Source organism: Moschus berezovskii, chromosome 1, assembly GCF_049115385.1.
Source record: "Moschus berezovskii isolate FMDL1 chromosome 1, NW_MosBer_1.0, whole genome shotgun sequence".
Lineage (NCBI taxonomy): Eukaryota > Metazoa > Chordata > Mammalia > Artiodactyla > Moschidae > Moschus > Moschus berezovskii.
In genome coordinates this window covers 69,329,659-69,353,217 of record NC_142460.1, presented here as the reverse complement: position 1 = coordinate 69,353,217, position 23,559 = coordinate 69,329,659, and positions in this window count along the sequence as shown.

Below are 23,559 nucleotides of genomic sequence, written 5' to 3'. Positions count from 1 at the left end.
GCCTTGGTTCTTTCAGCACAAATGATATTGTGCCCTCTTACTCTGCTTTTGGTCAATAGCTCATCCTCAAGAGAATATACAAGACTCCAAGACCTTTCTTAACACCTGGAATCTAATGTCTCTATACATTGTCTTTTTTGTCCTATCATTCTCCTTGAGCTCCTGAAAATTTCTATTCTGCTTTCAGGACCTATTGAAATCCCCAGAATTATTTATCTCTTTTTTAAAAGTCCCCCCATATCCTTCTTCTAAAGAAAAACTGTTCAAAGTAGCTTGCATAAATAATAGGATTTTTTAACCCGTACTTTGGATATTACTGGGCTGGAGAATTAGTATTTTGGCATCAAATCACTCCTTTCTTTACGAAGTCATCTAGCAATTCTAAAGCACTTCTTGGTATTCCTAGATTCTATAGGCCCTTAAATGAGTGTTTTTCTTCACCAGGACTAGCATCTTGGAGTAGGAAATGGCAACCCACTCCAGTATTCTTGCCTGGAGAATCCCAGGGACAGAGGAGCCTGGTGGGCTGCCATCTATGGGGTCACACAGAATCGGGCACAACTGACGTGACTTAGCAACAGCAGCAGCAACAAGCAACTGAGCATACACTATGATCTTAACATCTCTCTCATGATGATTTCAGGTCCCATATAGATGACCTAACTAATGCTGTACAGTTGGAACCATGATTTTCCCTTTTCCAGTGACTTTCTGAACTACTCTCTTCCAACTCACTCCATTTTAGCCCCTTCAGCCTCCTTTTGGTTCCTAGAACATATCAGGCATGTTTACACCATCGGGATTTGGACATATGTTTCTTTCTGCTCAGATTCTCTCCTGTACGTATTCACATGGCTTGTTACCTCACCATCTATGTCTTGGATTTATTTGTTATCTTAGTGAGTCTTTTCCTTTCTGATTTAAAATTGAAAACTCACTTGTCCCTGTATTCCTTATTTTCCTTGATTGATGTTTTATCTATAATATAGCATCTCTAACATCTAATATACTAAATGCTTTACTTATTTTATCTCTTCATATTATTCAAATTCTCAGTTCAGTTCAGTTCAGTTCAGTTGATCAGTCGTGTCTGACTCTTTGTGACCCCATGAATCACAGCACGCCAGGCCTCCGTGTCCATCACCAACTCCCAGAGTTCACTCAAACTCATGTCTATCAAGTCGGTGATGCCATCCAGTCATCTCATTCTCTGTCGTCCCCTTCTCCTCCTGCCCCCAATCCCTCCCAGCATCAGAGTCTTTCCAGTGAGTCAACTCTTTGCATGAGGTGGCCAAAATATTGGAGTTTCAGCTTTAGCATCAGTCCTTCCAATGAACACCCAGGATTTATCTCCTTTAGGATGGACTGGTTGGATCTCCTTGCAGTCCAAGGGACTCTCAAGAGTCTTCTCCAACACCACAGTTCAAAAGCATCAATTCTTCGGCGATCAGCTTTCTTCACAGTCCAACTCTCACATCCATACATGACCACTGGAAAAACCACAGCCTTGACTAGATGGACCTTTGTTGGCAAAGTAATGTCTCTGATTTTAATATGCTATCCAGGTTGGTCATAACTTTCCTTCCAAGGAGTAAGTGTCTTTTAATTTCATGGCTAACTTTCATTTAAAAATAAATTCCACAAAGGCCAGTTATTTTGTTTCCTTTTGTTTCACTCCTGTATCCTCAGTGTCTAGGATAGTTACTGGCACATGGCATATTTAAAAATAAGAATTTAAATTATCCTTATTTATAAGAAGTAAACACTCCATACAACCAATGACCTAAAACAGACTTAATGTATCCATTGGATGAATGAAAAATTAATAAATCCATCTTTTAAGTTTGCACATTTATTTTCTGTGTAAAACATTCATCAAAATACATCTTTGGAAAATTGTTTAAACCAAATGATATAAATGATAAACCTGAATTTGTTACTGTCTTTTCAGTCTAACCATGCAAGTTTATAATAAGAATGGAATAATTATGTTCAAGCAGGCTGGTAGCTAGATATGAGCAGAGAAAGACAGTCACAGGCCAGGTGACAGGAAACAATCCATCTCGTGACAACAGCGGTCCTTGGGCAGACATAGAAAAGTGGGAACCTTTGGACTGCAGGAAGCCATACATCTTGAGGTAATAGGGGTCTTAGAGGCAGACAAAGAAAAATGGGAAAAGAAAGGAATCCTCTGGCATGTGAATGTAACCTTTAGCTCATATGCCATCATTATAATAAAATTAGCCTTGCAGATCAGAGGTACTCATCATGCAGTGATGAGTGTACCACACTTGCAATCAAGATAAAATAAGGATAAAAATTCCTCCTCCCCGTGTGAAGGTGGAGCTGAGATGGGAATCAGGAAATACGATCCCCAAATCCCTCCATCCTCAGTGAACATTCCACCTTTTCATTTTCACACCCAATATAAACAGCTTGCCAAAGAAACTCAGGGCAGCTACTCACCTGAGTATGCCTGCTCTCCTCTTGAGACTGTCCTGAAATGTGAAAGTGAAGTCATTCAGTCGTGTCTGACTCTTTGAGACCCTATGGACTGTAGCCTACCAGGATCCTCGGTCCATGGGCTTTTTCAGGCAAGAGTATTGGAGTGGATTTCCATTTCCTTCTCCAGGGGATCTTCCTTACGCAGAGATCGAACCAAAGTCTCCCACATTGAGTGCAGATGCTTTACTGTCTGAGCCAACAGGGAAACCCCTGAGACTTTCCTGTTGCTTAATAAATGCTCATTCTGCTTTCTTGATCTCTTTGTCTTGACTCTGAACTCTCTCTAGTATCAATTATACAATGAGTAAATAATATTCAACAGAACTAAATAACACCATCTTCCAAAATGAGAAGAAAATAATAAAAATGATATAATTAATGCATCCTTCACTTTCTAATAAATTCTAAAAGTATAGAAATGAAAACAAATCACAAAGTTTCAAGATCATGTTCAAATAACTCAGTCTCTTAAAAATCTGTAGTTTAACATTAAGGAAATATTTCATTATGACTTTAGCTAGATGGATATGAGTATTTATAGAGAGCTAACTGGAACTACGCCACCCTTATGGCAGAAAGTGAAGAGGAACTAAAAAACCTCTTGATGAAAGTGAAAGAGGAAAGTAAAAAAGTTGGCTTAAAGCTCAACATTCAGAAAACTAAGACCATGGCATCTGGTCCCATCACTTCATGGGAAATAGATGGGGAAACAGTGGAAAAAATAAAAAACTTTATTTTGGGGGGCTCCAAAATCACTGCGGATGCTGGTTGCAGCCATGAAATTAAAAGATGCTTACTCCTTGGAAGGAAAGTTATGACCAACCTAGACAGCATATTAAAAAGAGAGACATTACTTTGCCAACAAAGGTCCATCTTGTCAAGGTTATGGTTTTTCCAGTGGTCATGTATGGATGTGAGAGTTGGACTGTGAAGAAAGCTGATCGCCGAAGAATTGATGCTTTTGAACTGTGGTGTTGGAGAAGACTCTTGAGAGTCCCTTGGACTGCAAGGAGATCCAACCAGTCCATCCTAAAGGAGATAAATCCTGGGTGTTCATTGGAAGGACTGATGCTAAAGCTGAAACTCCAATACTTTGGCCACCTCATGGGAAGAATTGACTCACTGGAAAAGACTCTGATGTTGGGAGGGATTGGGGGAAGTAGGAGGAGGGGACGACCGAGAATGAGATGGCTGGATGGCATCACCGACTTGATGGACATGAGTTTGAGTGAACTCTGGGAGTTGGTGATGGACAGGGAGGCCTGGCGTGTTGTGATTCATGGGGTCTTGAAGAGTCAGACCCGACGGAGTGACTTTACTTTCACTCTTCACTTTCATGCATTGGAGAAGGAAATGGCAACCCACTCCAGTGTTCTTGCCTGGAGAATCCCGGGGATGAGGGAGCCTGGTGGGCTGCTTTCTATGTGGTCATACAGAGTCGGACAGGAGTGAAGCAACTTAGCAGCAGCAGCAGCAGAAAGGCTTTTTTGGTGCTTCTAAAAAATTTATTGAAGGCATGTATCTTCTAAGTCTTAGGCATGATAGTTCTTGAAAAATGAGTATTATAGAGCCTTAACTTGGAAACATCGGATGATTATTAAATCTTTAAAAGTAAGTAAACTAAACTTGACAAATACTAATATATGTGACTAGTCAATTTCTAGTGATTATTTTTGGCTTCTGTGAGTAAAGTAATAAAAATAACTGAAATCAGTCAACTTTTAAATTCTTGACAATGTAGCAGTTGATTAGAATGAACAAATATATCAAAACTATATATGATGAATAAATTTAGCAAAACATAGATCTGCAAAGTGGATCTATCAAGAAATATACCAAATCATAATCAATAGTTTAATAGCTAAAATTTTCAAAAAATGTGCCCTTAAAATTTTATTTTTTATAGAAGAACTGTGCTACTCCTTTAAAGAAGGCTAAAATAAACACCTTAGTGTAAAATTAAGGCTTAAATTGAAGAAAGTAGGGAAAACCACTAGGTCATTCAGCTATGACCTAAATCAAATGCCTTACAATTATACAGTGGAAGTGACAAATAGATTCAAGGGAAAAGATCTGATATACAGAGTGCCAAAAGAACTATGGACAGAGGTTTGTAACATTGTAGAGGAGATGGTGAGCAAAACAGTCTCCAAGGAAAGGAAATACAAAAAGGCAATATGGTTGTCTGAGGTGACCTTACAAATGGCTGAGAAAAGAAGAGAAGTGAAAGGCAAAGAAGAAAAGGAAAGACATACCAATCTGAATGTAAAATTCCAAAGAAGAGCAAGGAGAGATATGAAAGCCTTCATAAGTGATCAATGCAAAGAAATAGAGGAAAACAATAGAATGGGAAACTAGAGATCTCTTCAAGAAAATGAGAGATACCAAGGGACATTTCATGCAAAATGGGCACAATAAAGGACAGAAACGATATGGACTTAGCAGATGCAGAAGATATTAATGAGACGTGGCAAGAATCCACAGAAGAACAATGCAAAATGGATCTTAATGACCAAGATACCCACGACTGTGTGATCAACTCACCTAGATCCAGACATTCTGGAGTGTGAAGTCAAGTGGGCCTTAGGAAGCATTACTACAAACAAAGCTAGTGGAGGTGATGAAATTCCAGTGGAACTATTTCAAATCCTAAAAGATGATGCTGTTAAAGCACTGCACTAAATATGCCAGCAAATGTGGGAAATTTAGCAGTGGCCACAAGAATGGAAAAGGTCAGTTTTCATTCCAATCCCAAAGAAAGGCAATGCCAAAGAATGTTCAAACTACTGCACAATTGCACTCATCTCAAACACTGGCAAAGTAATGCTCAAAATTCTCCAAGTTAGCCTTCAACAATATGAGAACTAAGAGCTTCCAGATGTTCAAGCTGGACTTAGAAAAAGCAGAGAAACCAAAGATCAAATTGCCAACATCTGCTGGATCATGGAAAGAGCAAGTGATTCCAGAAAAAAAACACGACTGCTTCTGCTTCATCGACTACTCTAAAGCCTTTGACTGTGTGGCTCACAATAAACTGTGGAAATTCTTTAAGAGATGAGAATATCAGACCACCTTACCTGCCTCCTGAGAAACCTGTTTGCAGGTCAAGAAGCAACAGTTAGAACTGGACATGGAACAGTGGACTGGTCCGAAATTGGGAAAAGAATACGTCAAGGCTGTATATTGTCATCCTGCTTATTTAACTTATGTGCAGAGTATATCATGTGGAATGCCAGGCTGGATGAAGCACAAAGTGGAGTGTAGATTACTGGGAGGAATATCAACAACCTCAGATACGCAAATGACACCACTCTTGTGGCAGAGAGCAAAGAGGAACTAAAGAACCTCTTAATTAAGGTGAAAGAGGAGAGTGAAAAAGCTAGCTAAAACTCAACATTCAAAAAACTAAGATCAAGGCATCTCGTTCCATCACTTCATGGCAAATAGATGAGGAAACAATGGCAACAGTGACACTCTATTTTTCTGGGCTCCAAATTCACTGCGGATGGTGATTGCAACCACGAAATTAAAAGATACTTGCTCCTTGGAAGAAAAATTATGGCAAACCAAGACAACATATTAAAAGGCAGAGACATTGCTTTGCCAACAAAGGTCCATCTAGGCATGATTTTCTAGCCTATGATCAAAATCTAGCTATGATTTTCCCAGTAGTCATGTATGGATGTGAGAGTTGGACCATAAAGTAGACTGATCACCAATGAATTGATGCTTTTGAACTGTGATGTTGGAAAAAACTCTTGAGAGTCCCTTGGACTGCAAAGAGATCCAACCAGTCCATCCTAAAGGAGATCATGCTTGAATGTTCGTTGGAAGGACTGATGCTGAAGCTGAAGCTCCAATACTGATGGAGCCACCTGATGGAAAGAGCTGACTTATTAGAAAAGACCCTGATGCTGGGCAAGATTGAAAGCAGGAGGAGAAGGGGATGAGATGGCTGAATGGAGTCATCAACTCAATGGACATGAGTTGGAGCAAGTTCCTGTAGATGGGGGAGGAAAGGGAAGCCTGGTGTGCGAAGTCCATTGTATTGCAAAGATTTGGACACGACTGAGGGACTGAAGAGTGAAGAAAATAGAATATAGAATAAATATGTCTATACACACATAGACACATACATATTGGTTTTATATATCACTCTATATAAACATATATGTGGATATACTGTATATATTTGAAAATTTGCTGTAAGAATTATCTCTTGAATAAAAGTAGGAAGGCATGTTTACTGGACTCTTGAGAGTTTTCCTGGAGTTTCTCCTACACTTCAATTTCAATTACACAATAAGTGCGACAGTTTTTATTTTTGTAGATATGTGTTATCAGTTCAGTTCTGTTCAGTTGCTCAGTCGTGTCCAATTCATGTGACCCCATGAACCAAAGCACGCCAGGCCTGCCTGTTCATCACCAAATCCCAGAGTCCATCCAAACTCATGTGCATTGAGTTGGTGATGGCATCCAACCATCTCATGCTCTGTGGTCCAATTCTCCTCCTGCCCTCAATCTTTCCCAGCATCAGTGTCTTTTCAAATGAGTCAGCTCTTCGAATTCAGTGGCCAAAGTATTGGAGTTTCAGCTTCAACATCAGTCCTTCCAATGAACATCCAGGAATGATCTCCTTTAGAATGTCCTGGTTGTATCTCCTTGAAGTCCAAGGGACGCTCAAGAGTCTTCTCCAACACCACAGTTCAAAAGCATCAATTCTTCGGTGCTCAGCTTTCTTCAGCTGACTGTATAGAGCTTCTCCATCTTTGGCTGCAAAGAATGTAATTAATCTTATTTCGGTGTTGACCATCTGGTGATGTCCATGTGTAGAGTCTTCTCTTGTTTTTTTGAAAGAGGGTGTTTACTATGACCAGTGCCTTCTCTTGGCAAAATTCTATTAGCCTTTGCCCTGCTTCATTCTGTACTCCAAGGCCACTTTTGCCTGTTACTCCAGGTGTTTCTTGACTTCCTACTTTTGCATTCCAGTCCCCTATAATGAAAAGGATATCTTTTTGGGGTTTTAGTTCTAGAAGGTCTTGTAGGTCTTCAAAGAAGTGTTCAACTTCAGCTTCTTCAGTGTTACTGGTCAGGGCATAGACTTGGATTACTGTGATATTGAATGGTTTACCTTGGAAACGAATGGAGATCATTCTGTCGTTTTTGAGATTGCATCCAAGTACTGCATTTTAGACTCTTTTGTTGACTATGATGGCCACTCCATTTATTCTAAGGGATTCCTACCCAAAGTAATAGATATAATGTTTATCGGAGTTAAATTTACCCATTCCAGTCCATCTCAGTTCGCTGATTCCTAGAATGTTGATGTTCTCTCTTGCTATCTCCTGTTTGACCACTTCCAATTTGCCTTGATTCACGGACCTAACATTCCAGGTTCCTATGCCCTATGTGTTATAGAGAATGACTAAGTCAACTTATATTCTATCAGAACTGCATTCTTTCATCTCTGCTAGTCACTCACACAGACAGTCATACAGACTGTATACATACATGCACAATCTTACCCCTTTCTAATTTTGATTGAACTCAGATTTGAGGCATCATTTCAGTGATTATATGTCTCTCTCCCAGAGACTCAGTGGTAAAGAATCTGCCTGCAATGCAGTAAACACAGGAGATACAGATTCGACCCCTAGGTTTGCAAGATCCTTTAAAGAAGGAGTGATAACCCACTCCAGTGTTCTTGCCTGGAGAATCCCATGGACAGAGGAGCCTGGTGGGCTACAGTCCATGAGGTCACAAAGAGTTGGATACGGATATAGCAATTGAGCACAGCACACTCATCTATTAGTACTTTCCCATTTTCCATTCTGCTGTTGAGATTTCTCTTTTTTAGAAATTATAAAATAAGAGCCTGAAAAAGCCCTGAAATCTTTTCATGATTTTTGGTTCTTCTTAGGTTACAACAGCAACAGTAACAACAACTGACAAAATACCATTAAAACTTTTTTCTGATACATACTGCTTTTTTCTTTCATATATATATATATCTCACAGGGCCAGCGTGTCTCTCAACTTAGAGCCTCAGTGAAGTCATCAGTCTTATAACTCCCAGTGCAAACTTAAGATCTCTTAGGTGAATGGATCCCAGAGAAAACTGAGGTAAGTGCTGGGTTTAAAGTATGACAGAAATCATGGAGATTTTAAAGCAGTGTGACCCCTCCAGAAATACTGATGAACTCACAGAACTCTTTCCATTGATCATTTTAACTTCAAAAACTGTATTTCTCCCACCCAACAAAAGAGGCCAATTTACCCTTTTTGCAATTACTGGTGACTTGTGCTTCTTACACTCTTAGAGGTATCTTTTTACTGGCAACTTGGGAGCTGTTATAACTGAGACAGACTGAGACGCCTGCTCTTAGGGTGCATTTCCCACCTTCAGTCTTATATGACCGTCTTTAGCAACCCTCTCCCTGCCTCCGGGCATTGACAGAAGAATAATATACGTACTTCCCACAACCAACTGAACAATATGTTATATTTATGATGAACTTGGCAGTTTCAACTATTGTTTGAAGTGTAGCTTTTAAAATTTTTTTTGAAGGATAATTGCTTTATAAAATTTTATTGTTGTCTGTCGAATCTCAACTTGGATCAGCCATAAGCCAGTCATCCATGTTTTGAGCTTCAAAATGAATAAAAAACTCACTAGACACAAGTATTTTATTAATTTAAGATACAATAATACAAGCAACCAAGTACAGTTATATAAAGCCAGTGACATCAAGGGAATAATTTTCTAGGTAGTTAATAGTTTTACAAAACTTTCCTTTGTCTCCAGTGAAGTGGTCATGTAAATACATCCTTAACAGTTAACACAAATGTTTCATTGTGGGTTTAATTTGGATTTGCCTGATGATTATGACACTGAGTATTTTTTCATATTCCTGTTAGCAAGTTGTATATCTTCTCTGGAGAAATGTCTATTTGAGTCCTTAGCCAAGGGTGAGAGAGGTTATTTTGCTATTGAATTGTGGGAATCACTTTTATGTTTTGGAAATAAAGCTATCTCCCATTCTGTAGATTGTCTTTTCATTTTTGATTGTAACTTTTGCTGTGCAGAAGCATTTTAGTTTGACGTAGCTTGTGGAAAGGCAAAATGGTGTAGCTGCTATGAAAATAGCATGTCAGTTCTTCCAGTCCAGTTCAGTCGCTCACCGTGTCCGACACTCTGTGACCCTGTAAACCACAGCATGCCAGGCTTCCCTGTCCATCACCAACTCCCAGAGTCCACAAAATCCATGTCCATTGAGTCCGTGATGCCATCCAACTATCTCATCCTCTGTCGTCCCCTTCTCCTTCTGTCCTCAATTTTTCCCAGCGTCAGGGTCTTTTCAAATGAGTCAGCTCTTTGCATCAAGTGGCCAAATTACTGGAGTTTCAGCTTCAACATCAGTCTTTCCAATGAACACCTAGGACTGATCTGCTTTAGGATGGTCATTTTGGATCTCCTTGCAGTCCGTGGGACTCTCAAGAGTCTTCTCCAATACCATGGTTCAAAAGCATCAATTTTTCGATGATCAGCTTTCTTTATAGTCCAACTCTTACATCCATTCATGACCACTAGAAAAACCATAGCCTTGGCTAGACGGACCTTGGTTGGCAAAGTAATGTCTCTGCTTTTTAATATGCTATCTAGGCTGGTCATAAATTTCCGTCCAAGGAGTAAGCATCTTTTAATTTCATGACTGCAATCAGCATCTGCAGTGATTTTGGAGTCCCAAAAAATAAAGTCTGACACTGCTTCCACTGTTTACCCACCTATTTCCCATGAAGTGATGGGACCGGATGTCATGACCTTAGTTTTCTGAATGTTGAGCTTTAAGCCAACTTTTTCACTCTCCTCTTTCACTTTCATCAAGCGGCTTTTTAGTTTCTTTTTACTTTCTGCCATAAGGGTGGTGTCATCTGCATATCTGAAGTTATTGATATTTCTCCTGGCAATCTTGATTCCAGCTTGTGCTTCCTCCAGTCCAGCGTTCCTCATGATGTATTCTGCATGTAAATTAAATAAGCAGGGTGACAATATACAACCTTGACGTACTCCTTTTCCTATTTGGAACCAGTCTGTTGCCCCATGTCCAGTTCTAACTGTTGCTTCCTGACCTGCTAATAGGTTTCTCAAGAGGCAGGTCAGGTGTTCTGGTATTCCCATTTCTTTCAGAATTTTCCACAGTTTGTTGTGATCCACACAGTCAAAGCTTTGGCCTAGTCAGTAAAGCAGAAGTAGATGTTTTACTGGAACTCTCTTGCTTTTCCCATGATCCAGCAAATGCTGGCAATTTGATCTCTGGTGCCTCTGCCTTTTCTAAAACCAGCTTGAACATCTGGAAGTTCATGGTTCATGTATTGCTGAATTTTGAGCATTACTTTACTAGTGTGTGAGATGAGTGCAATTTTGTGGTAGTTTGAGCATTCTTTGGCATTGCCTTTCTTAGTGATTGAAATGAAAACTGACCTTTTCCAGTCCTGTGGCCACTGCTGGGTTTTCCAAATTTGGTGGCACATTGAGTGCAGTACTTTCACAACATCATCTTTTAGAATTTTAAATAGCTCAACTAGAATTCCATCACCTCCACTAGCTTTGTTCATAGTGATGCTTCCTATGGCCCACTTGACTTCACATTCCAGAATGTCTGACTCTAGGTGAGTGATCCCACCATCATGATTATCTGAGTCATGAAGCTCTCTTTTGTATAGTTCTTTTGTGTATTCTTTCCACACTTTTTTAGTGTCTTCTGCTTCTGACTCTCCACGACCCCATGAATCACAGCACACCAGGTCTCCCTGTCTATCCCGGAGTTCACTCAAACTCATGTCCACAGAGTTGGTGATGCTATCCAGCCATCTCATTCTCTGTTGTCCCCTTCTCTTCTCTCCCCCAACATTTCCCAGCATCAGAGTCTTTTCCAGTGTCAACTCTTCGCATGAGGTGGCCAAAGTATTGCAGTTTCAGCTTTAGCATCAGTCCCTCCAATGAACACCCAGGATTGATCTCCTTTAGAATGGACTGGTTGAATCTCCTTGCAGTCCAAGGGACTCTCAAGAGTCTTCTCCAACACCACAGTTCAAAAGCATCAATTCTTTGGCGATCAGCTTTCTTCACAGTCCAACTCTCACCTCCATACATGACCATGGGAAAAACCATAGCCTTGACTAGACGGACCTTTGTTGGCAAAGTAATGTCTCTGCTTTCTAATGTACTATCTAGGTTGGTCATAACTTTCCTTCCAAGGAGTAAGCGTCTTTTAATTTCATGGCTGCAATCAGCATCCGCAGTGATTTTGGAGCCCAAAAAAATAAAGTCTGACACTGTTTCCACTGTTTTTCCATCTATTTCCCATGAAGTGATGGGGCCAGACGCCGTGATCTTTTTTCCATACAATTTCTGTCCTTTATTGGGCCCAACTTTGCATTAAATATTCCCTTGATATCTCTAATTTTCTTGAAAAGATTGCTAGTCTTTCCCATTCTATTATCTTCCTCTATTTCTTTGCGTTGATAGCTGAGGAAGGCTTTCTTATCTCTCCTTCCTATTCTTCGGAACTCTGCATTCAAACTCATGTATCTTTCCTTTTCTCCTTTGCTTTTCTCTTCTCTTCTTTTCACAGCTATTTTTAAGGCCTCCTCAGACAGCCATTTTGCTTTTTTGCATTCCCCAGGAATTTAAAAATAAAACTAAACTACTATGTGATCTAGCAATCCCATTTCTGAATATTTATCAAGAATAACTGAAATCAGAATCTTGAAGTGATATTAGTACTCCCATATTCATTGCAGCCCTATCCACAATAGCCAACATGTGGAATGCTGTACAGCACTGTACATATTGTCAATAATGTACACTTAAAGATTTGTTAAAAGGATAGATATTATGTTATGTGTTCTTACACAATCAAAAAATAATACGCATTTATTATTTCATGTTTAACACTAAAATAACTACTACATTAATACAGAACTAAGTAAAAAATATGGATTACATGTGGATTTTTGGTCACTAAATATATTCTCTAATTGTTAACAGGAATATATTATTAAATATATTCCTAAAATTTTATATTTTTATTCATTCTAGAAACCATTTTCAAATGCAAATAAAATACATTTCTATAGCATGAATTTCTCCTTTTTAATCTGGAAACATGATTAATGCACATATTAAAATTGTTTTGTGCCATCAAGGTTTTCTTTATTTTTTAAAGTCAAAATAAATTTGATGTAGAAAATTATATGTCACAACTTCTTTTGGCACAGAAAGTTAAAATCTTACTCAGAATATTCTAACTTTGTATTAAGATTTAGAAATACAGCCTAATGGGGAAACAAACAAAAACAACCAGTCAAAGAGAATACTGCATTGTGGTACGAACTAAGAGGAAAGAACCAGGTAGCAGACAGTGAGTAGTGTTAAGAGAGTAAGGATGAAGGAATAACAGGTTGAAAGTGAGGAGGCAGTTTTTCAAAGATTAAGAAGGAAAGTCATGTTAGGATTAGGAGGGGAGGAGGATCCCTTAAGCAAGAAAAAGCTTGGCATATTTGAGAAACTAAAAGAAAGTTTGAATGATTAATATGCAATGCGTAAATGGGAAAGTAGCACTGTAACAGATGAGATAGATTGGTACTGACCGTACAGGGAACCTCAAACCATCATAAAAAGACAATATTTCCTTTTTGTAATTATGGCTAAAATTGATATGAGAGTGACAGTATCAAGTTATGTGAATGCAGTCATCCCTTGATATTCATTGTTTCCAGAATGGGATTGTCTCCACATTCCCTGCAAATACCAAACTTTGTCAATGCTCAGGTTCCTTACATTCAGCCAATCTAATCCACAAGTAGATCCATGAATGATGAACCTGTAGACAGGGAGGACCAACTGTTGTTGGAAATTTGACCTTACTTGTAAGGTTATGTTAGCCTATCAGATACAAGTGAAAGAATACTGGCAGAAGACTTAATACTTAAGTCAGAGATGAAAGATATTATTCATGAAATAGCAAGTGCCATGGTGATCAACATATTTATACCAGTTCCCCTTGCCTGATTTCCACAGCAACAACACTGGTGGGCCCAGAGAAGTGCTAGAACAGGCAACGGATTATGTTGCAAAAGAGGGAAGGACCCTGAGCCTATGGAATAGGAATCTTTTGTAATAGTTAAAAACCTGCCCCCTTTCCCCACAAAAAAGACATGGTTTTAATTAAATTGGGCAGTAAGCATGCCTACTTTACACTCAGTAAGAGACTCGTCTATCTTTGTCTTACAAATATCCTTGAAAAGATCATCTAGAACAAAGGCAGATCAACCTCTCGCTCCCAAAACATGAAGATGTGTAAGGAATCCATGCGTAATTGTCTTCAAACAGTAAGGCTCTGATGTATGTTCTAAGCAAATCGCTAAGGTCACACAGTAGAGAAGAACTGAGAGGAGACAGGTGTTTATATAGAGTGACCACATCAACATATACACATATACACATATGACCACATCACATGTCCATCATCAGAGGAGGACATAATTCTAGCTTGAACTAGGCATCTTCTTGAGAAGATAGACAAAACTTAACTTAGTATGTTTTTATAGGTAAAACTGACAAAATTTTTTGATTTGTGCTTACTTAGATATGTTAACAAATTTTGGAATTGTCACAAGTTTTAAAATTAAAATTGTCCATCTAACATCTCTGTAACTAAAAAAATATAAAAATACTCACATATTCTATTTATTATACAATTTATTCTAATAGAAATGACTGTGTGATAGAAGTGGATCCAGCTATTCTCATTTAGACAAGAGTTTAGTTTTGAATATAGTAAGCTTTAGATAAATGTGAAAGAATAACATGAAATCATGCATGTTGAGGCTCAGAGGATGTCTTGGTAAAAATAATTTTGAAGTTATCAACTAGATGATGTAGAGTCCTTGAGATTGTATGAAACAATCTCAGAAAAATTTATGAGAGAAAAACAAAAAATGCAATCAAATGTTAAGGAAAACCAACTCTAAAATATGATTTATGATAGTACCTGAAAATTTATGAAATAGAGGTAATAAGGACAATAATTGTGTCAAAAAAGCAAGTAAATTCAGTGTTGCAGGAAGTATACAGACATCTGGTTCAAATGGTCCTGGTGAACAGCTCTCCTAGTTATGAATTTAGAAAGCTTAACTTTACTAGCTAGCACAAATAAAATGTATTTTTTCTTCAAAAAATGATTCATAACTGGAATATACATTGGCCAGGAAATTCAGGACTGCAGTCAGAATTGTTAAATTTTGGAATTGTTACAAGTTTTAAAATTAAAATTGCCTATCTAACATCTCTGTAACCAAAAAAAAAAAAAAAAAAAAATCAGCTGTGAAGCGCATTATGTTATAAACCATGTGAACATGTAGAATACTATATAGAGAAAGTGGAGGAACCCATTACATTGGAAAAACAGGTGCCAAAGATATTAACTTATTATTCTTAAATGGTATAAAATCAAGAGACACCGTCTGAAGTACATAAAATATTGATCTTAAATTAATGTATCTTATTTAAAATTCCAAAGAACAAATTATGCAAACTATAAAATACAGCTAACCAAATTGAAAATATCATAGTATAGTATCATGATGTTACTTTTCTGGCTTTGATCATTGTACTGTAAAAGGTATTAACACTGGGGAAATGGTAAAGAGCATTTTTGTAACTTTGTCTAAAATAATTTCGAAACAAAGTGTTTTAAAAACTAAATGTGTCTGTGGTAAGAGAGAAAGGATAACGATGTCATTCCTGCATGTTATATTAGAATCACCCTCACCCCTATCAGATATTCAATGGCAAATGATAGCAATAATAATATATACAAAGCTAAAGATAAGAACCAGTTTGTAAGAAATGATTTGTAGTATAATTCATAGTAATTGGATTAATGTATATAAATATATGACTTATTATTACAAAAAATAGAGCTAAGTATAAAAATGGGTAATGGATGATAATTAGCAACTTACCAAAGATTTAATGCAGATGCCTGATACACCCATAAAATTGTACTCTTAGTCAGGAATAATCAAAGACAATAAGATCAAAACAATATTGAAAAAAATTTTAACCCATTAAATGTCAATAATATAAAAAACTATGTTATGCATTCTGACCAGAATTCAGTTCAGTTCAGTTCAGTCACTCAGTCGTGTCCGACTCTTTGCGACCCCATGAATCACAGGACGCCAGACCTCCCTGTCCATCACCGAATAGACCAAAATAAATAAATAGACAAAAATTCTTTTGACAAGAGTGTTGCTTGGTATCATTACTTCTGAAAGCCTTACTAATCCCTCTCAATAATTCCTGGGAAGCCCATTTTGATTTTCCCCAATACTGGAAAAGGGGAAACAGAAACATAGATCTGTTAATAAATATTCCCAAATTCATATAAGTCATTGGCAACAAAGTTGTAATTTGACCATTTTTCTCTTTGTTATAAAACCTCTTGCTTTTAACTATTGGTGACAACCTTAAACGTTTGCCTAATATTTACATAATAAAAATAAAAGAAAAAAAAAGAATAATTCCATGAGGAGAAGCTTTAGGCTCATCTCTGTTAGGTCTCACAAGGGTGTTTAAAAGACTAAACATAATTTATGCAAACCTTCGAAAGTTTATTATTTTTTTTAATGATCTGTTTACAGATAGGAAAATCTAGTCTTCTAATCCAAATTACTCTGTGGACATGAGTTTGAGTGAACTCCGGGAGTTGGTGATGGACAGGGAGGCCTGGCGTGCTGTGATTCATGGGGTCGCGGAGAGTCGGACACGACTGAGCGACTGAACTGAACTGAACTGGATCCAAATTGAGCAATTTCAAAATTGATATCTTATTTCCCTATCCATTCAAAAAGGTACAAGAAGAAAAGTATACAATCTAATTGTCTGTGAAAACTCCAACATAAATCTCTATGCATTTCTCCCTATAGATTTATTTTCTCTCTGAAAGGAAAATAATTGGGCTGATAGGTATGAACAACTAAAATCAGTTAGATGAATATTCAAAAAAAATTTTTTTTTTACATTTTAGTGCTAGAGTAACCTCCTTTTTACAAAGCTATTATATAGCTTAATTACTCTAGGAAAATTAAAATAGTATGTGAATTTTTATTTTTCAGGGCTTTGACTTAGGTCACTATTGTCTTTAATAACTCTTTCAGTTTTATTGATTTTATATTTGCATGTAAGTATAGTGAGTATCTGCTTTTCCTCTTCTTTCTTCTACTCAACTTCCTTCTTCTCCCTCTCTTTTCTTCTTAAATTTATGCAGTCTATTTTGTGTTCAGTTTTATAATTTCAAATAGTTGCAAGTATTTCCTAGCAAAATATTCACCCTTGGTCTGTTCCCTTTAATGAATTGCCATCTAACTACAGAATATTTTTGCTTTGAAATATTTCTTAAATGGCAATCATTACATTTTTTCCATTTAGAAGTTCACAAGTAGTACTTTAATTAAATTATGTTTCCTTCCTCATCTTAGTTTCTGAAAGTTGGGGCAAGACCTAGACACTATGTAATTTGAAATGAGTATATTACCTGTGTGGTAAGCTTGAAGATTTTGGAACTGAGAAGTAAGAGACAGAACCATGAGAGGCAGTAATACATGGAAAGCTTTGTTGGCCAATTCCTGGACAAGGCTGCAAGAAGGGGAGTTTGACATGTGGAACCCCTCAGAAGGGGAATAGAACAAGAGACTGGATCACCTTAGAGAAGCGAAAATCAGAGAGGGGCAAATATGTCTTGGTGATGTCAGTTAGCGGCAAGGCTGGGAGTTTCCAGGTCTGAGTTAAGAAGGACATCTGGAGTTTATGGTCTTTTATAGTCACAGGGTTTGTCTAATCTATGGTCATCAGATATGGGGCAAGTTTTGAGGAGTATACATAGTGGATAGACTCTAAATGGATAAAGTTATGACCAACCTAGATAGTATATTAAAAAGCAGAGACATTACTTTGCCAACAAAGGTCCGTCTAGTCAAGGCTTTGGTTTTTCCCGTGGTCATGTATGGATGTGACAGTTGGACTGTGAAGAAAGCTGATCGCCGAAGAATTGATGCTTTTGTTTTGAGCTGTGGTGCTGGAGAAGACTCTTGAGAGTCCCTTGGACTGCAAGGAGATCCAACCAGTCCATTCTAAAGGAGATCAATCCTGGGTGTTCATTGGAAGGACTGATGCTGAAGCTGAAACTCCAATACTTTGCCCACCTCATGTGACGAGTTGACTCACTGGAAAAGACTCTGATGCTGGGAAGGATTGGGGGTGGGAGGAGAAGGGGACGACAGAGAATGAGATGGCTGGATGGCATCACCGACTCGATGGACATGAGTTTGAGTGAACTCCGGGAGCTGGTGATAGACAGGGAGACCTGGCATGCTGTGATTCATTGGGTCGCAAAGAGTTGGACAAGACTGAGCGACTGAACTGAATTGAACTGAAATGGCTAAAAATATGTTTATATGGACTATATTTAAAATAATTTAATGGTTAAGAATTTGAGTTTGGCACCTGTAAGCTTTGGGCTAACAGACTTGGCTGCTGTACAGAAGGAAACATCTAAGCCAATGCAGAGGGTTCATCTTTGACCCGTGTATATAACAATCTCTGGTGTGAAACAGGAATAGAAGCACAATTTATGTTGTTTCCTTCTCTATTTATTGAATGAGTTAACCTGTTCTGAATAATAGGCATATCCTTTTGGGAGGCACATTGTGTAATTTTTGTCATTGATAAAATAAAAAGCAAGCAGCATACATTATTTATTATAAAAGATTATAGGTTAAATTATTTTGTAGCTATTCAGTTTCAGTCACTCGGTCGTGTCCAACTCTGTGACCCCATGAACCAGATCACGCCAGGCCTCCCTGTCCATCACCAACTACCAGAATATACCCAAACCCATGTGCATTGAGTCAGTGATGCCATCCAACCATCTCATCCTCTGTCGTCCCCTTCTCCTCCTGCCCTCAATCTTTCCTAGCATCAGGGTCTTTTCAAATGAGTCAGCTCTTCACATCAGGTGGCCAAATTATTGGAGTTTCAGCTTTAGCATCAGTCCTTCCAATGAACACCTGGGACTGATCTCCTTTAGGATGGACTGGTTGGATCTCCTTGCAGTCCAAGGGACTCTCAAGAGTCTTCTCCAACACCACAGTTCAAAAGCATGAATTCTTCAGTGTTCAGCTTTCTTTACAGTCCAACTCTCACATCCATATATGACTACTGAAAAATCCATAGCCTTGACTAGACTATAGCATAGGGTAAATTGTTAGAGTTCAGTTCAGTTCAGTTGCTCAGTTGTGTCCCACTCTTTGCAACCCCATGAATCACAGCACGCCAGGCCTCCCTGTCCATCACCAATTTCCGGAGTTCACTCAAACTCATGTCCATCGAGTTGGTGATGCCATCCAGCCATCTCATTCTCTGTCGTCCCCGTCTCCTCCCACCCCCAATCCCTCCTAGCATCAGACTCTTTTCCAGTGAGTCAACTCGTCGCATGAGGTGGCCAAAGTATTGGAGTTTCTCCCTGAAACCAGATATCTTGGCCAAAATTTTGGAAAACAATTTTGCTTATTTATTGATACAACTAAGCTTTCAGTATTTAAAGGGAAAAAACAAAAGCTCAGAATGAAATCATATTTACAAAATGCTCATGGTACTAGGAGAGAATGTATGATATTGCCCTTCCATAATGTTCTCTAAAAATGTCTGGGTTTCATAGAGAGAAATTCAAGTTGGGGTGTGAAGGGAATGGTGGAACTGGACAAACATCTCCTTTTTCTAAAGGTAAAGCAATACCTTATTTATTCCAATAATTTTTTTTGTTTATTCACTAAAAGAATTCCTTGATGCATGTGAGTTTTCTATTATTTCTTTCATGCTTTAGTAATGAAAATAAAATTAGTATCAAAGTAAAGTTTCATTAGAAAGCACCTTGCTATAAGCATGAATTTGGATTACTTTAGGGCAGATACTGTCTCTAATACACATGGGTATTTAACACAACTCTTTCCATAGCAAATAGTCCCTGTAATATAATAATGATGCTAGATTGTAACTTTACATTCATTAAAACACCATCATCTTTTCTCTGTCTTGTTGGTCAAAGTAGAGTGAGTGTTACATGTTTGTCTTGCCCTTTAAGAAACCACTCTTCCTTTTCCCATTGATTGGTTCAAGTGATTTGGATGGGACTAAGGATATTTCCAGATGGGTAGACTCCAGGAGTCGGTGATGGACAGGGAGGCCTGGCATGCTGTGGTTCATGGGGTTGCAAAGAGTTGGACACGACTGAGCGATTGAACTGAACTGAAAGATATTTCATAGATGACTGTGTCATTGGAATTTTTTTGGTTCAATATATTAATTGTCAAATAAAATTAGTCTTGTCAGTTGAGTAGAAATTTAGCCCTTTTGTGAAAGGATGTAGGAAGAATCAGAATGTTTAAGACAGAATAATATGGTTTTTCTTTTTTGACTAGGAAGATGCATAGTTGTTCCTTTTTAGTATAGATGGGAGATAATGAATGGAATAGCACAGTCATACAGTATTGGATATTAGACTGGATTGGGTCCTGCTGCTAAGTCACTTCAGTCGTGTCTGACTCTGTGTGACCCCACAGACGGAAGCCCACCAGGTTCCCCTGTCCCTGGGATTCTCCAGGCAAGAACACTGGAGTGGGTTGCCATTTCCTTCTCCAATGTGTGAAAGTGGAAAGTGAAAAGTGAAAGTGAAGTAACAGTCGTGTCCGACCCTTAGTGACCCCACGGACTGCAGCTTACCAGGCTCCTCCATCCATGGGATTTTCTAGGCATGAGTACTGGAGTGGCTTGCCATTGCCTTCTCCGGGATTGGGTCCTAGGAATACACTAATTAAATATCTAGATAACTGTGCACCATCATTGTCATGTGACAATATTGTAAGCGTTATTGAACAGACCAAATCATGATTTGAACTTCATCTGTATAAATTATTAAGAAAGTATGATATAGGAAAGTAGAGGAACTAGAAAAAATTTTCTGACACTAAAAGGGTTAATGAAATATAAAGTTATTTGCTTATAAGATATACAATAAAATTGAGGTTTGGAAGCAATGTGCACTAAAAAAATGCACACTAAAATGGAGGTTTGTATTTATGGCACTACAGTATGATAAAATAAAACTGGTTTTTAAAAATTTTATTGGAGTACAGTTGATTTACAATGCTGTGTTAGTTTCTGCTGTATAGCAAAGTGAATCATACATATATATCCACTCTTTTTTAGATTCTTTTCCCATAATGGCCATTACAGAATACTGAGAAGAGTTCCCTGTGTAGGTCCTTATTAGCTATCTATTTTATATTTAGTAGTGTGTATATGTCAATTCCATTCTCCTAGTATATTTCCCCCACTTTCCCCACTAATAACCATAAATTTGTTTTCTACATCTCTGGCTATTTCTGTAAATACAGCTGTTTTTTACAATAAAATCAAGATGCCAAAGATAAAGAATTTGGCAATGCAGAATACACTGGTTTGATCTTCTGTTTGGGAAGATGCCCTGGAGGAGGAAATGGCAAGCCACTCCAATATTCTTGCCTGAAAAATCCCACGGTCAGAGGAGACTGGTGGTTACAGTCCAAAGGGTTGCAAAGAGTCGACACTATCAAACACACACCCACACACCCACACATACACATGCGTGCATGCACACACACACACATGCAACTAGTAGGCTCTCAATAATTAGTACTTCTTTTTATCACTGTGTTTTCCATAGCAAACAGACAATTGTTTAGAAAACACACAAGTTCTCTTTATGTGGCCTGTGGCACCTGATTAACTTTTCTAGCACTTTCACTTGCTTTTGATAATGGGGATTAATTATACAGTACTTGTCACTCATGTGGGTTATTGAATTTTTGTTGCTAAATGGTATAGACCTGTGAGTTTAAGGCATCTCCATGCAAACAATATCATCAGTGACTATTTTTTTCAGTTTGTGATCACAGAGTATCTTCATGATCACTTTGAAAGATTTATAAGGTTTGTTTCCACTGGGAAATTCTTATCTGGGAATTAGCATGAATACTGCAGAGGAGCCCAAGTACTATTAGACATCTTAAGGATGATACTGTAAATGGTAATTACTAGCATTTAGGCTAGTAGTGTATTTTTCCCGTGAATGTAACCCTCCATTTACATCAAATTCTAGCTGTGAAATATGAATTTTCAGTAAGCAGGGAGTGGGTTTTTTCAACACCTGTTAAAAATGTTTATACAATACATTGATTAAAGAAGGAAATGATGCAGTTCTAAAACCAAGTGAGGTCTCTACAGTTTCCATTGGAAGAAAGATATCCTTTTATCATTTCATTGCACTGTGAGTCTAGTGATAGAAACCAGTGAAGAGAGGAGTCTGATGAATGGAGAAGGTTGAGGAATTAAAGTAAATAATCTTTGATGAATTCTTATGTATAAGAATACTACTAATAATACTTTAGAAAAATTTTAGGAGAAAAGTAGTCCCAAGCCAGTGGTCATTGCCTTACTTCTAAACAACTGTAGATTTTAATAACAGTATTTTAAAAATGCAGTTACTTTGAAGGAGCTAAATCATTTCACGTGGTATATGAATTGAACTTTGAGTTCTTATATGAGGTTTCATTGGGGAAAATCATGGACATGTTACACTCCCATTTATAGAAAATCACCATATATATAAAATGATGTTTCCAAGTATCAGGAATTCTTAAATCACATTCTTCCTTGTTTTAGCTCAACTTTGGTAACATAAATTTCTAGAATAATATTTGCTTCTTTAATTTGGCTTCCAGGTTCATAATTGACTCTGCAAAATATCATAATTTTACTGTGCTAAGTAGCTTCAGCTGTGTCTGACTCTTTGCAAACCCATGGACTATAGCCCACTAGGCCCCTCTGTCCAGTGATTCTCCATGCAAGAATACTGGAGTGGATACCCATGCCCTTGTCCAGGGGATCTTCCAAACCCAGGAATCAAACCCACATCTCTTATGTCTCCTTCATTGGTAGGCAGGTTCTTTACCACTTGTTGTTCAGTTGCTCAGTTGTGTCCGACTCTTTGAGACCCCATGGACTGCAGTATGCCAGGCTTCCCCATCCTTCACCAGCTCCCAGAGCATGCTCAAACTTATGTCCATCGAGCCAGTGGTGCTACCAACCGTGTCGGTCTCTGTCATTCTGTTGTCCTCCTGCCTTCAATCTTTTCCAACATCAGGGTCTTTTCTAATGAGTCAGATAGCCAAAGTATGGAGCTTCACCTTTAGCATCAGTCCTTTAGGATTGACTTGTTTGATCTCGTTGCAGTCCAAGGGACTCTTCAAGAGTCTTCTCCAACACCAGAGTTCAAAAGCATCAATTCATCAGCAGTCAGTCTTCTTTATGGTCCAACTCTCCATATATGAGCTGGGAAAATCCACTAACACCACTTATGAGGTAAGGAAATAAGACATTTAAAACTTTAGGGAAATACAGTTGAGGTTGAAAGATTATTTTCCACACAGATAAAAATGTTAAAGCTACTAAAAGTTTTCATTGTGTGAATTTATAAATAATCTAAGAAAATACACACTATCATCTAAAATTGCAAATTTTGATTATATGGAGAATAAACTAATAGATTATTATCTGTTTCTTAAGTTCTACATATAGTCGTTAGTGAAATATTTCATTATATTTCTGGGAACATGCCATGAACATGTAATGTGATGATTTACTTTGGCGATTTTTTATGTGTTTATTATTATTACTTTCTTTGCCTGGATGATCAACTTTTCCTCATATGATTAATCTGTACTTGTTCCTCTAAACTGAGTTCAGGAACTTCTAGAAAAGATGAAATAAAAGAATGATATTCAAAAATCTCTATTTCATGAACACAATGAATTTGCCTAAATGAGAAAAACTGGTGGAGATCCTTTTAACACTGACATTAGAGTCATGATAAAAGCCAAGCACTGAATAGA